Source organism: Sminthopsis crassicaudata, chromosome 3 (assembly GCF_048593235.1).
Source record: "Sminthopsis crassicaudata isolate SCR6 chromosome 3, ASM4859323v1, whole genome shotgun sequence".
In the NCBI taxonomy this organism is placed as follows: domain Eukaryota; kingdom Metazoa; phylum Chordata; class Mammalia; order Dasyuromorphia; family Dasyuridae; genus Sminthopsis; species Sminthopsis crassicaudata.
In genome coordinates, this window is record NC_133619.1 from 408156463 (window position 1) to 408166900 (window position 10438).

The window sequence follows — 10438 nt, forward strand, 5'->3', positions numbered from 1 at the left end:
ATACAGAATATATTTGGAGTGTAATGTAATCCCATCTAAAAGGAATAGGAAAAAATGAGAGAGAAATTTGAGGAAACTTTTTAAATACATTGGGTTTGGGATTATTCCTTTAATCAAAGATTTATACTTGACAAATAATGGTGATAAAATATTAATTGCAAGTGTTTTTTATTTTATTGATAGAAAATATTTGAAAGACAATTTATATATGTACATATGCAGACTTATACATTTTATATATATATATCTATACACATGTGTATAGATCCATATATATGTGATTATATGTATGTGTGTTTACACTCTCACCCCCAATATTGGGACCATTTTATGCAGTTGAAAGTTACTCATATAATAGCACTATTCCATGGCACTATCCACTTCAGAAACCATTATTTAGCTCTAATTTCCACCAAAGAATAGAACTTCCCAACAATTTTTAAAAAGATTCTGTATTTAGCAAGAAAACAGGGAAGTTCCAAACTTGTAATTGTCTTCTCACAGTCTTTCAAATCAAGCTTCTTTTTTAAAGTCAAAAGGTAAAAGTAAAAGAAAACTTACTCTGATTTTTCTGGAATTGTTGATTACAAACTCTTCCCCACCCTAGTTTTTAGTTTATTTGTTTATAATAGCCTCTCCCCCATCCCTTTTAAATATTCTCTTGATTAAAAAAGAATTTCACACTTCTCAACATACAGTCAAAAGAAACAAATCAACACATTAGCCATGTCAAAAAAAAGTGTGCTGTATTCTGTATGTACAATCCATCATCTCTGCCAAGAGAGGGGCTGCGTGCTGTATCAGTATTCCTTTAAAATCATGATTAAAGATTTTCTTTTTAACATATTCCTTTTTATTGCTAATTACCTGCTTAAAAGCCAGTTCTTGTGTTGTGAAAATGAATTTTTATTTAGACAACACAAATTTTTCTTTTTGGGTGGGAGTGGGAAGCAAGTTTAGACTTGGTTTTAAATTTTGTTTTGCCTTAGAATTTATTATAAATATTAGAATAGCCTCAAGGGATTGGTGTGCTGAGATGCAAGAAAGAAAAACAAGAAGAAACACTCAAGAAGCTAACCTAGTTAATTTAAACAAAAATAAAATTGATACGTCATCACAAATAACAAAAATGATGAGCTCCATCCAATTCTATTCCTTTGAGATAATGTTATGATATCAATACATCCTACTTTTAGTTTTCATGGAAACCATATCCCAGGAAAAATTAATTGTAAGATGTACAAGCAAAATAAATTTGCTTAACAAATAAATAAATAAATTTTATAACCTCTTCACAGCCACAAGATGTTTATTAGCTCTTGGCTTTCTTCCTCAGTTCGAGGAAAAAAATCTTGTGGAACATGTGTGAAAAAGGATAGTTAGGGGAACTCACACTAAACCAGAAATTTATTACGGCTGGGCATGCATTGGATCCATGGGGAAAAAAAAAGAAACATACTCTGATCTCTTGCTGGAGAGCATTTGTGACCAATGGTTCCTGCTTTGTTCTCATATATTCTCCAAACTGGATTCTGTGCCAAGTTTCTGCTTGCAGTTGTTATGGAGTTATTTTTTCATTCCAGGTTGGATTTTTGAATTTCTCTATAATTATTAGAATTTTCTTTATGAATGTCTGTAACTTTTTTTGGTTTTCTCATCTAGCCAGCCTTAGTTCCTTAACTTGGGCTTCATGTAAGGACAATGCTCTGCCCCTGCAGAGCTTTGGGTAGGGTGATCATTCCCACTCTGTCTTGACCTGGGTCACCTGTGCAGACCATGATCTCCCAGTGTTAGATAGCCATGGATCATTGAGATTCATAGCTATATAATTTCATAGTTCTCTTTAGCATTTCAGGACAGAGTATTAAGAGTCTTGGAGCCTTTAGGCCTGGGGTGTCCTAGTGGTAAGTTTTGCTTTGCCTTCAATGGTTACTACTGCTTTGATGTTTTCCAAAGTTCACTTTGTGGGTTTCTGGTACCTTACCTCCACCCTCACCCCCTCCATCCAATATCTGACATATAAAAATTTTCTTGGGAAGCATCTGTGCTAACAAACTCAGGATACAAACCCAGGCAGGCTACATATGTCTCTGGATAGTCTCTGCTCAAACTGGGAGGTTCCATTGTTATCTATATTAGTTATCTAGATATTTTCACTGAGCCCCCTTTCCCTAGGGCCTTTGGGCTTTTGCATCAATATTCGTTAGGGAAATTAGTCTTTAATTTTCTTCATGTTTTGGCTCTTCCTGGTTTAGGTATCAGCACCATATCTGTGACATAAAAGGAATTTGGAAGGACTCCTTCAACTATTTTTTTCAACTATTTTATATAGAACTGGAATTAATTGTTCTTTAAACGTTTGTTAGAATTGGGCTTTTGGGCTTTTGGTCCAAACTTCTGGAATGTACAAAGTCACTTCTGTGTAGCTTCTCATTGAATTTCTTGATGATGATGATGATGGATTGTAATAATAACAGTGCCTACTATGTGCCAGACACTATGCTAAATACTTTATAAACGTTATCTCATTTGATCCTCATAACAACCTTAGAGGGGGAGATACTATAATGATCCTGATTTTAAAAAGGACATTGCAGCAAGCAAAGATTACATGAATTGTACAGGGTTACATAGTTAGTAAGGGTTTGAGGCTGAATTTGAATTCAGTCTTCCAGGCCACTATCTCCACAGCTTCATCTGGTTTACCAATTATTCTGTCCTGGTGCTTTTTTTTTTTTTTAATGTTTTTGTCAGAATAGGTATGTGGGATCTAGACTATCTGTTTCTATTTAGACAACTATCTTGACCAGAAGTCCTTCTATTTAGATTTAAAGTATTTTATGACTTTACTGTAAATTAACTTTTCAAATTTATACATTTTCCCCTTCCTTGCATGTACATTCCAGCAAAACTATTCTTCGCTGCTTTTCACATACAATACTCCCTTTCCCCGTTTTGCACCATTGAAATAACAGTTCTATCTGGAAAGCAATCCCACCATAACTTTGCTCTAGAATCCCTAAAATTTTACTGGGAAGGATTTTGGGAAGATGGAGGAATAGGTCAGAAAATTCCAATCTCTCCAGATTTCCCCCACAAGCAAAACAAAATTGGACCTTAGGGAGAACATAGGCCAGTGAAAAACAAGTAAATCTTGGGGCAAAACAGGGGTCTTCTTGGGATAACTCTAGAATATTTGAAGAAAGATCCCAGGACCAGGATTTAATCAGTGTGAAGTACAATACCCTCAAGCTGGCTCCACAGAAACACCAAGTGGGAACCCCTGGGGCTAGCTGGGTTCAGAGATAGTCCCAGCCATAAACTTTCATCTTCTGGACAGCCTCAGCCTGTGGAGCTGGGGGTCTTTGTCCAGGAAGATTGAGGGAACCTTGGCTGATTAGGAATGCTAGGCCTAACTGTGCTCTTGAGATAGGGCCCCAGGCAAGAAGGAACCAGCATATTTGGTGAGAAGTAATGGGGGGCAGGAAAGCTGCCAGCTGAGGACACTTTGCAGGAGGGGGAAGCTTTTGGTTTGGGGTTCCAGGTCAGAAGGGAGAACTGAAGTGAAGCTAAAGGCATCCATCCCACCGAGGATTTGAGATGCTTTCAGTAATAGTTCTCATTAAAGGATAATAATAATAATAACAATAATAATAATGGACAGACCAAAAAGAAAGAACCCCACCATAGAAACTTCCTATGGGAATAGGGAAAAGCAAGGTTCACCTTCAGAGGAAGAATCTGAAGTAAAAAAAAAAAAAAAAAAGCCTCTTCTACCCCAAAGAGTAACATTAAATGGCTCCCTGCCCAGAAAGAATTTATAGAACTCAAAAAAGAATTTAAAAATCAAATGAGAGATAATAAGGAAAAAGTAGGAAAAAATAAGAACCACCAAAGAAAAATAAAATTATGAAAAAAGTTAACCAACTAGAAAAAGAGATACAGAGTCTTAAAAGATGAAATAACTCTTTGAAAATTAGTATGGGGGAGTAGCTAGATGGCACAGTAGATAGAGCACTGACCCTGAAATCAGGAGGACTTGAGTTCAAATTTGAATTCAGACACTTAACATTTAATAGCTGTGTAACCTTGATCAAGTCCCTTGCCTCTCCAAAAAAAAAAAAAAGTAAAGAAAATGAAAATTGGGCCATGGAACCAGTGAAGCTATAAGAAACCAAGAAATAACAAAACAAATATAAAGAATAAAAAAAATAGAGCAGAATATGAAACATCTTATAAAAAACAACAGATCTGCAGAACAATAGATCAAGAAGAGAAAATTTAAGAATAATTGGACTACTAGAAAAGGTGTAACCAAAAAAAGAACCTTGACACAATAATGTGAAGTCCAAGTTAGCTCCCTGTTGACCTCAGGATCAGCCAGAATCAGAATAAGCAAAAGTCTTTAGTCTTTAGGAGGAGAAGTGAAGGGAATAGCTCATGCTCTCCACTCATTGACCTCCCTTCTCATTGTCCTCCAAAGTGACTCTGGCTGGTCTTACTCTATCCCCTAGTCCCTCCTACAATTATCTGTATATACCAAAAGATCGAGCCAGCACAGAATAATGAGAAGGGTCATTTTTCCAAGCATATGTTAATAAAGTATTGTCCATAGATAATTAGCCTTAAGTGCTCTGTTATCTGATTCCAGTGCACCTATTCAGAGTTTCAGTCTTTTACACAATAATGAAAAAAATAATCAAAGAAAATTGTCTGGAGAAGTAGAACACAAGGGGAAAGTGAAAATAGAAAAAAAAATTGCTGAGCATCACCTCAAGGGGATCCTACAAGAAGAACACATAGGAATTTTATTGATAAATTTCAAGACCCTCATATTAAAGAGAAAGTTATACAAGAAACAAACAAAAACAATTAAAATATACTGTAGCTAATTGTATAGAGTTATCATCAGATACAATAAAAGACTGAAGGTCTTGGCCTAGTATATATCAACAATCTAAAGAATTAGGCCTATGGCCAAAAATATCACATCCAACAAAACCAACCATAATATTGAATGGAAAAAATGGATGTTCAGTAAATTAGCAGATTTTCAGGACTCTGTTTCAATCAAACCTGAATTCAATAGAAAATTGAACATGTAAGAGATTAGTCAAAGATTAATTTCAAGGAATTCAACAAGGATAAAAATGTTATATTTTTTATATGGAAATGTAAGCCATATATGTAAGATTAACATCAGTAACTGGGTAGTTCAGAAGAAAGATTGGGGCAGAGATGAGTATGATTTGACTCTAAAAATCAAAACCATATAAGAAAAAGTAAAAATAGTAATTATGCTATATGAATGAGGTGCAGAGGAAGAACACACTCCAAAACCTATTAAGAAATTAGGGGGGAGGGAATAGAATAAGTTGTGATATAGAAGAGTGTTTAGATTTATGGCAGTGTGACAAAGGCAGGTGCATTAATGAGAAAGGGGTAAAGAGAGAAAGAAAGGGTGTCATAGGATAAGGTGAGGTACAAAAAGGTGTTTAGTTTAAGGATAAGATGTGTAGATTAATGGGAATAGTATAAAGAGGGAAGGAAAAGGTGAAGAAGATGAAGGAGAGATCCATGGGTGGGGGAGATTAAGTAATAGCAAGCTAGTTAAGGAGTAGGATTAAAGTAGAAGAATTAACAGGGATAGGGAATACAAGATATCCACAAACACTATAACAAGGATCAGGAGTAGAATTTTTTAGAAAAAAAAAGTAGGTAATCATTGATCTCAGAATAAGTCAAACTTAAAGATTCAGTCAAGAGAGAAATCTATAAGTCAGTCACATTAATACTGCTTTAGAGGCATGTCTAAATATGTGTAAATATGCATGTTATATAGATATGTATATGTATGTATTTGTGTGTGGGTGTGACTATATATGTATATATGTATATATACATATATACATATATATAGATATATATATAGATATATCCTTGCTTAACTGTAGCCTTCTTAGGGGAGAAAGTGGGGATAAAAAGGGGAAAAAAATAATAAAAAGTAAAAATTGCATAGCAGAGCACAAAAGAATAAATTACAAGCAAGCTAAGATGGACAAACATGAATTGAATCTCTTCTGTTCTTCTATAGGCTTCCTTGAAACGGAAGTTTATTGTTACACATTTTGAATCCTTCCTGATGTTCTGTTGGGCACATTACAATATTTTCTTTTGCTTTTTTAAACTTTTCTTTTTATGTCTTTTTCTAGTTTGTTTTTTTTTCTTATTTGTATTTCATTTTAAATAAACAAATATTTTAAAGGAAAAAAAGTCTTTAGTTTTCTTTATTCTCCAACAGATTAGTGCTTTGTCTCATAGTTCCCTTCAAACTTTATTGTATTTTAAAATGGGTATTATAATTCATTATATTGTAAGCTTTTTAAAGGCAGGGAATGCCTTTTGACTTTTTGTATTCTTCTTAGTGCTTTGCATGTAATATATACTTGATGAATATTTATTGATCCTTAGGCCATTATTATTTTGTTTTTTTCAAATGTGTATATAAATATTTACAAATATGTACATAGATAGATAGATAGATAGATAAATGGGGAGAAAGAAAGGGAAAAAGAGAGAGGGAGAGGGAGAGATAGAGAAGTTTTCTTCCTGAAAGAAGGTAAGCTTTTTGAGGGTAAGAACTTTTAAACTTTTTGAGGGCAAGAACTTTCTTTTTTTCATGCCTAGCACAATACAATATACATTGGGAGTACTTAATAAATGTTCATTGATTGGCAGGTAAGCCTGAGCTGGACCTTATTTTCAGGATGCCTCTTCAGTATGTTTCTTTATCTAAACCCAAGTCATCCAAAAGCAATCCCAAGAAATGGATATTCCTAGCTTGGTCATTAATCCTGTGAACTCGAAATGTTGGGAGCTGAGATTGCCCAGAGATTTCTATCAAATCAGAGATTGCCTCACTATTGGAGGAGAAAATAAGTACTGCCAAAAGGTTAATTTAGCCAACGATGATGAAACTCAAAGTCATACCCTGACTTGTCAAAAGATCTGGATTCGTAAGTTATGCAGATGAAATAAGTCAGAGGTGAGAGTGAACTACTGGTCCTAAAGTTTCTACAGAATTGTCTTTATTTCCTCAGAGGGTTTGGTGTGTTTATTTCCTCAGAGGGTTTGGGCCTTTCTTGTTATATGAGATAAACTGAGTGAAGACCCTCTCTTGGGGATGTGGCCTTAATCTATGCCCTAATTATGACTTGAAACTTTGCAGTAACAAGTTGAGCTATAGCTAAAAAGCTTCAGATGTTCAATTGTCTTAAATGAACATTCCACCAATTCTTAATTAGCATTTAAGTATTTTTTTTAAAGGAAATTTATTCTTTTATTTCTTGGATAAATTTCCACTTAGAGTATAAGCCTGTATTCCCCCAAAGAATAGCAGAAAAGGTCAAGGGGGAGCTCCTTCTGTTCTATTTAATCTTGTATTTTGCAGTTTGTGTTTTGCACTTCTTTACTGACAACACCCTGTCAGATAGAAGATATCTTTTCTCATGAGATCTTAATAAACTCCTTTTTTGATTTTCTTACTCTGAGAGTCTATCATTGTTTTTGTGGTCGATACTGCCTCACACATTGGCAAAGATACTGTTGTAACTGAGAGTCATAGTTCATGTCAGTTTGAAAAAATTCAAAGAGATTCTCTTATTGTAAAACTGACTAAACTGTGAGTAGAAACTAGTGAGATATGAGAAGATTGGGAGAACTTATATACTAAAATTTTGGGCTTCAAACAGCAGACTAAGAGATATTCCTGGATGAACAACAGAGGCACCTACAGGAGCAAAGTTATAAAGTACAGAAAATAGACTAGAACCAGGATGTGGCTTTTAGCAAAGTACTGTCAGTCAGGATTGGGTTTTAGCAGGTCCTGTCAACAGAAGGAGTTTTATTGTTCTGAGTTCCTTAGCTGAATAATATGTCTAAAAATGGGTAAAAAGATCCTACTGAACCCTGGGCTCTGAATCATCAGTTCTGGAGTGGTTGACTATATTTATTTTACAGCTTATTTTACAAATGAGGCAAAGAGGACTAAGTGACTTAGCTAGTCTCTGAGGCCATATTTGAACTCAGGCTCCTCACTCAATCACCTGTGCCATTTACCAGGTTACTCTTTCACATTTTAAAGTTTTGTTAATGAATCCTTTTGGGTCTTATATTTTATGGATAATGGAAGATTGGGCCACTGAACCCAGTATTTATGAACATGAGGATTGCCATTGACCAATTCCCCCATGTGGAAGAGGCAAAATGTAAACTCAGGTTTTCCTGATTTTTAAGCCCACTACTATAATCATTGTCCCATTTAAGCATGATTTAATGATTATTACTATGCATAAGACTCACATGTGTAGTTCTAGTTCTAGTTTCTCCAGTTCCCACATCACCAATTTCCTATTAGACTCTTCAAAACGGATGTCCTAGAAACATCTCAAATTCAATATATCTGAAAGTGACTTTGTTTTCTTTCCCTTCTGTCTTCAAAATTTTCCTTTATCTACTAAATACATTCTATTCCTCCAGTCTTTGAGGTTTATAACCTTAGCAATGTTCTTGAATCCTCATTTTTCCTCACCTCTCATATCTACCTCTACAACATATCTCAAATCTTCCCCTTTCAACTCAGTTATTGGCTTAATTCAGGTCCTTATTACATCTCATCTAGCTTATCATAATAGCTTTTGAATTGTTCTCCCTACCTCAAGTCCTTCCTCAATTGAGTTCACTAAACACACTGTTACCAACATGATTTTCTTTAAGTTTAGGTCTGACCATTTCATTCCTTTATTCAATCAATCCTAGTGGCTCCCTCCTGCCTTTAGGATAAAATATACATTATTTTGTAAAGTCCTATACAACCTGACTCCAAGCTACCTTTCCAACCTCATTGGATATTACTTCTCTGTCCATACCCTATGCGTCCAGCCAAATTGGTTTTTGCTATGTTCCTCACAAACCTTCTCTGTGCCTTTACACTATTCCTCACACCTAGATTATACTGTCTACTGATTTCTCAACTGAAAAATCTCTTAATTTGTTTATATGCACAGTTTGTGCACCAACTTCTACTTAAAGATTTTCTTCATTTCTCCAGCTGCTAGTGCTTTACTTCCCCAAATACCTTATATTTAAATAGCTGGTATTTATTTTCCATATTTTTATTTTATGTCCTTCTACTAAATGTACTTGTTGCTTCATTGCTAGAATACTTGTGACTCTAGCTGATACTTTAAAAATGTTTCTTAATCAGGGGTGGAGTCAAGATGGTGGAAAGGACACATGCGTCTTCCTAAGCTCTCCTTTTCCCTCAAACTATTTTTATGAAACTCAGGCTTGGAATTAGTGCTTGACTGTCAAACCCCATGAATATGGGGAATACAACACATTACCAACAGAAGATAATCTTGAAATTCACCTGAAAAGGTCTGTTTTTGCTTGCGGGCAGGGACAGAACAGGGCTCTAGACAAGGCACAGAATCACACTGGTAGGTATTGAGAGCAGAGAAGGCAGCTCATACAGAGGAGGTGAGGGGTGGTCTTTACCAGCTAAAAATCTGTGGGGAGAACTCTATCACAGTGTCATCTGTAAGCTGCTCTATCAGTAAGCCAGTAGATCAGTAGAGAAGCTACAAACACAGAGGGTAAAGACTATAACCCCAAAATGCTAGATCACTCAGGACTTGGCCACACCCACCCAGCACTGAGAGAGACTCAGCACTATCTCACCATGCAACCACTGATCATAGCCCAGACATTGACCACTGCCCAGATGCTAATCCCAGCCCGTATACTGATCCCAGCACAGCCATTGCTGTCCCACTACTGCTTCACTACTACTTCCTATTGTCTGTGGAGGAAGTTTAGTAGCACCATACTGCCCCAAAAGCAGACTGAAGTTGTTTTTTTTTTTCCTTTCCTTTCCTTTTTATTTATTTATTTTGTTAAAATGAGTAAAAAGGCAAAGTGAGCTCTAATTATAGATAGCTTCCATACTGAAAGACAGCAGACTTCAAACCCTGAGAAGATAAAAGCAGATTGTCTCCAGATGAAGCCACAAATGGTGATATAACCTGGTCCCCATCACACAAGGCTCTCATAGAAGAAATTAAAAAGTCTCTTAAAAGAGAGTTAGGAGAAAAATGGGGAAAGGAAAGGAAAACTTTGCAAGAAGGTCTGAATAAGTCAAGTTACTCATTAAAAGATACAGTGGATAAAGAAATCAACTCCCTGAAAAACAGAATTAGTGAATTGGAAAAAGAAAACTCCTTAAAAAATAAAATTCGCAAAGTGGAAAAAAAATCCATAGAACAAAACAACTCATTTAAAAACTCAAATGGACAATTAGAAAAAGAAATTTTAAAAAGTAAGTGAAGAAAATAATTCATTAAAAATCAGAATTGAATGGAAATGAATGACTCAAGGA